This window comes from Astatotilapia calliptera, chromosome 2 (assembly GCF_964374335.1).
Source record: "Astatotilapia calliptera chromosome 2, fAstCal68.1, whole genome shotgun sequence".
NCBI classification, from domain to species: Eukaryota; Metazoa; Chordata; class Actinopteri; order Cichliformes; family Cichlidae; genus Astatotilapia; species Astatotilapia calliptera.
In genome coordinates this window covers 25583612-25589605 of record NC_137423.1, presented here as the reverse complement: position 1 = coordinate 25589605, position 5994 = coordinate 25583612, and the positions used below count along the sequence as shown (strand labels likewise).

General features: G+C 40.1%; 1 long non-coding RNA gene across 1 annotated transcript; it reads left to right on the top strand.

The window, feature by feature from the left end:
- Positions 1-1756: 1756 nt before the first annotated feature.
- Positions 1757-2899, top strand: LOC145431162 (uncharacterized). The gene is made up of 2 exons (XR_013911497.1): positions 1757-1895; positions 2567-2899. It is a non-coding gene; the product is annotated as an uncharacterized LOC145431162 (long non-coding RNA).
- Positions 2900-5994: the final 3095 nt, after the last annotated feature.

Here is a 5994-nt window from a genome sequence, read left to right as displayed (position 1 = left end):
GCAAGAAACTTTGTGAAAGTGACAGTGGGCGTCCGCTTCCGGCGTGCTCTGTGCAAGGCCCACAGCAGGAGTCCCTCTTAGCAAGACAAACACCCTTGCGTCTGCCTGCGTGTATGAAAGCGGAAAAGTGTTTTTCAGCGTTTAAATTGAATGTCAAAATCAATGTCCAGATTTCGTTTTGATATGGCTGAGGGTTGTCATATCACATTAAGATGGATGCCCTGTGGGGAGGTTTTGCCAGGAAGTGCGATGAGGAGGATCCTTTCCTCCAGGAGGAGCTAATCAATATGCCTCTCAGACACTCTCTTTTCCAGTCTAAGCACCGCTTTTTTTAACACTGCTGACACAGTTCAATTAAACTTGTGCTGCAGATAAAGAAAAGTCCGATTCAGTGGATGGAGCCGAGTCTAACTCATTTCAATTTCAGAACACTCAATCATTTCCCAGCTATTTAATCTCCATTCCACACCTTTTTTAATATAGATGATCAAAACAATTAAGTTACGATGCATCTGGATCAGCACTTGAATGTAACCCGATCGCTCTTTCATAACCTGCGCGTGCATGCTAGTGTGTGTGTGTATGTGTGCGCTGAGATATGACAGATAACACCTTGCACAGCGTGGTTGCATCCTCTGTCATCACTCCATCAGGTGTGCCCCGACGGAGGCAGAACAAGTGTGGAAATGATTATATTGAGGTGCCTCGGGGCTGTACAGAGACACCTGATCAATATTCAATCTCAGTTATTTCACCCCGCATTACCATCTCATGCGGCGCTGCTCGATGACTGGAAGGGCCGTCTCTGCTCGTTGAGACTGAGAATCGCTTAATCAGAGAAAGTAACTAGATTTAGTGGCATCAATAGGAACATGTTAGCCAGTGTGTTTGAAGCAGGTCGGGATATTCTGTTCAGTCTTTGATGCAGGAAGACAAATTGAGGAGGATTCTTCCAGCACCTCGAGACAGAAATCATTTCAGTAGTTGTGCCAGTGAGTGGGAGAGATATGAGGTGCATTAGTGAGCTGTTAGTAGTGTTTATTTATTTTGTGGGTAGCAATATTAGCTTGATGACAAAAGTAAAACAATAGAAGAGCGCTTAGAAAGTGTACTGAACACCGAGGCCAGAGGATATCTTTTATGGTGGATTTGCTTCATAGTACTTGTGGTAATTATCCAAATACAGTTACTGAAGAGTTTTTGGATGTGTTACAACCCTCTGGCATCAGGAGACAACTTCCTTCCAAAGCAAAGATGAATCACAAAAGCGCAGCACTAAGATGTTTGCCCATTTCTGGTTTCTGGTGGCACCAGGAGAATCTATTTATTGGAGAACCTTAGCCAACTGGTTTTCATGACAGCAATAACTTAAAACAGTCGCTTTCTTTATGAATTATCGGTCCCTCATTGCTGTGAAACTCTCTGGCGCTTTTCTACTCTGTTTCAAAAAATCTGTTGTAGAGTTGCTGCTGTGCTTGGGATCACTGTCCTGTGGCTCATTTGTGGCCAAGCTGTTGAACAGATAGCCTCACATTCAGGGCCGGCCCGTGGCATAGGCCGTATAGGCAAATGCTAAGGGCGCCGTCCATCAGGGGGCGCCACGCCAGTGCCACAAATGTTGAAAAAAAAAAAAAAAGTTGGTACTATTATTTCTAAATACAAAAAATAATCCCACGTTAATTAAAATGCAAAGTAAAGCTTATTTAATAGAAATATTATTTGTTACAACATTACGCCCCCCGCACGGTGCGCCCCCTCCCTCCCCGTATCATGGTTCCTTTTGGACGTCACCACATCAAAAAATCAACACAAGATGTCAAAACGGCCAAAGCTGTCAGGTGCCCAGGGAAGAAAAAAGAGAAAAGAAGAGGAGGAGAAACGAGAAAAAGACAGAGGTAGGTAACGTTAGCCTACATGAAATTATTTGTCTGAATGTGATAGTAACCTAAATTTTTAGCATTAAGCTAATGTTACATGATTCGCTAATTGCTAATCAATAAATAGCTAGTTAACTGTTTTAACGTCAGTTAATATTGTGGAGGGGGCTAAATTGTTATGGAAAATAATAATGTAACGTTAGGTAATTACAGTACTCCCACCTTTCCTCATTTGTATTCATCTTTTAAGCAGGTGTTTTTTGTTTACATTGTTATTGCCTTCTGGTTAGCTAACGTTTACCCTGCAGGTAATAGTCACTTTTCCACCCCTGTATATATTATAGTTGTAAGCCTAGTTGTTAAAGTGCACATCATTAATGTTAATTAAGCAATATCACATGAGAGGGAATGCTGTTTTTTAATATGAGCACTGCTGTGATTCGGTCAAAGATAATCATAACATAACATTCTCATATGATATTATACTGTTACTTTGCATTCTGCTATTCAGCATTTCACTGTAATGATGACAATAAATTGAATCTAATCTAATTTGCATATCAGTTAACATCATACATATATCTCTTTGGTTTTTCATTTATATTATATAATTTCATTTTATTCCTGGAATCATATGTTTTTATTATTAGACTTTAATACTCAGTGGTGTCACATACTCCTCTCTTCAGATGCACTGTTGAAGTTTCTAAATCCCACCCCTGGGCCATCTACCACATCTACCGCTGCTGCCTCCACTTCAGCAGCACAACCCACCAGTGATGCAGCTTTAGCAGCACAACCCAGCCATGATGCAGCAGCATCAAGCGGTCTTCCTGTTGCCTCCACCTCAGCAGCACAACCCACCAGTTTTGCAGCAGCATCAAGCGGTGTTATTGTATTTCATATATTCATTTTTTAATTTTTTGTATTCATTTATTTATTCATATATTTTTTTTATCTTGTTAATTATTCTGATTGTGAATTTGCTTTCTTTAAGTAAAAAAAAAAGGTCAAAGACAAAGCTATTCGGTTTCTTGTGAGTACATACACTACACTGCCGATGTAGGGGGGCGCCACCTGAAATCTTGCCTAGGGCGCCAGATTGGTTAGGGCCGGGCCTGCTCACATTTGACTCTAGAGTATTTTGGTAAACAGAAGCGATCACTGATGGTCGACTGAATGACTGCAAGGTGGCCAGGTGTGGTGGTTACAAAAAACAGTCCAAATCATGCTGTGCTTGACAGTTTGTATGAGGTGTTTGTGCTCATATCCTGTGTTTGGTATTTGTCAAGCGTGGAGCTGTGCATTATGTAAACACCTCTACTTTTATCTCGCCTGTCTTGTGGTTTGTTTAGATGGGACTTTGTAAACTACACCGTGCTGTCATGCTCTTTTTAGAGAGAAGAGGTGTTCCCCTGCAAACTCTGCCGTACAAGCCAAACTTGTTCACTCTTTTTCTAATTGTGCTGTCATGAACATTTCACATGCTAACCGAGGCCCGTAGAGCCTGAGATGTAGCTCTTGGTCTTTTTTGCACTTTCTCCATGCAGTGCACAGTCTGACTTTGGGGTGAATTTGTGGGGATGTCTACGGTGGCCCTGAGAGGCCAAATGGACTGATCTTAAGAAAACATCAGCAATAAGAAAAACGCTGCAAAAGCACACAGAACACAACGGAAATAGGAAAAACGACAACGGAAATAGGAAAAACGACAACGGAAATAGGAAAAAACAGATTTCCAATAGCACAAGGGAAGTGTTTCTGGGGAGACAATAACCAGACGAACCAGTTGCTGGAACCCAAAACATGCTAGGTGTGTTTTATCATGATTCATATAATACTGATGACAGATTTTTAGGCTAACACACTTACCTCTCATCTTTTCTTTCCTCATAAAACCGATAGATCCTCCACTTCTTTTAAGCGCAACTCTTAACATATTTTGGTTCCTGCAACTGGTCCGTCAGGTTATTGTCTCCCCAGAAACACTTCCCTTGTGCTTTCGGAAATCTGTTTTTTCATATTTCTGTTTTCTTTTTTCCTATTTCCGTTGTGTTTTGTGTGCTTTTGCAGCGTTTTTCTTATTGCTGGTGTTTTTTTAAGCTGCAGTCCATTTGGCCTCTCAGGGCCACCGTAGATGTCCAATGTTGGGAAGATTGTGAGATTATGTAAAGACATACCTAAAAGCTTGAGACCAGCAAACTGCTAAAACTTCTACTTTTTTAGAGGTGCTCACACTCACTGATGAATGTTTAATCAAATACATTTGATTAGCAGCACCTAGCTGCTATTTGTCCTTTCCTATGGAGGGAGTATGGGTGTACTTATACATAGATATGAAGAGCCGATCCCGATTCAGACCAAATTTTAACTGGGTTCCACTTTCCCCCATCTCTTCCCCAAGTTTCATTTGGCTCAGGAGCTTTAGTCTTATCTTGCTGACAGAGTAGAGTGACAGAAAAACAACAGACAGGCAGACAAACGGTGCTGAAAATCTGCCACTGCCTCAGTAGCTGCGCTGGCTGTTTCAGCTTTTTTCAAGGAAAATACTCCTGTGAGCAGAGCAGTTGAGAAGAAAGATGGCTGAAAAGGGGTTTAAGTTTGCTTCTTAATGGGGAACAATAGGCCTGGTATCACAGCTCTGCATATCTACGTCTATGAGACTGGACATTACACTGAGTAATGTGCTCATAAAATTTGTTACAGCAACTGTACTGAAACAGAAAGTCTCTTTATGTTATGAGAAAAAAGTGTAATTGTGAAGTTACTGAGTCATTTGTATTAAAAATTGCTTGGGGAGTTGATTATGTTCAGCCTGTTAGAACAGAGTAGGAAAAAGAGCCAGAACACAATGAACCAGTGCCCTAGCACGGGAAGTACCTGATAATAGTTGGAAAATATTACCCCATCTTCCCCACAGGCAGTGAAGGAGACAAAGCAAAGAGGTACAAAAGGTAACACTTGAATTGGTAAGCATGGAAGAAATAGTACGCCATCATTTTCTGTTACACCCATGACTCTAAAATTAAATCCACAAAATACTCAAATTTGTTGTAATTTAAATTAGAAACGCTCATCTTGCACATTTTGACCAATGTTCTTATTAAAAATCAAGAATTAAAATAAGCTTAGTGCTTTTCTGATAGTTTAGATAATAACAGTTTTCCTCCAAGATCCTGGTAGACAAAGAAAAGAAGACATGGAAGAAATGCTCTTATGAAGCCTCAGATAAGTCCCCTCCGTCACTATAAAGCATTCAACCTTGTGACTCAAATGACTCAAATTAAAACTCAAAGTAATTTGAAAGTTTTCTTCTTTTGATTAAATAACTGTTATTACATAATAATAGAATATATTAATTATACTATTTATTAATATTTAAAATGATAATTTATATTAATAATGCTTTTGAAATGTTACAATTGTAATATAATACCACATTTTTACTAAGGTTATGTCACAGCTGTCATCTCCTCCTGATGTTTAAGTCATCAAACAGTCACGAGGTTTTAAACTACAGTTCTTTTAGGAGTTAAGCTGGTTGACAAAAGCTAAAAACGGTGTACATGCATAAATAGCTTTGGGTATGCTACACTAAAACACCAACAGCAGGAAACGGCACAGTGTTCTCATGTTGCCTCGCTTGCTGTTTATAGCGTTCGGCCAAGATGTATCTAAGAAATTTGTTTACTTGACCTGGCACGACAACGCTGCCGAGGAGTTTGCTGTTGAGTAAGAAGCAGGGACTGAGGGTTTACGCTGTTTGGAGTGTGTTTTTCTTGAAAGCCTTCATGAGAAAACACTGAATCTTTAGCTCAAGCAGGAATTGCACAAAACCTTCATTCAACACAGTGTCCTATATGATTTTTGTTATTGCAAATATGCATTCTTTTCTGTAGCTGAAAAGTCATGTTAGGCGAGGCCTGAAGACCAAGCTTTGTCAGTACAAGGCTCCTCTTTATGTCAATGGAACAGAGGCCATAACTTATACTTTCAAGCTTATGAGCCTAGATGACTGCACAAAGAGCTTCCAGCGTGGATCACTGATGTGCACAACTGACTACATTCGAGCAGCTCTGTTAGCTTTCTGCTTTAAGCCCAGAGTAATGTTCTCTAA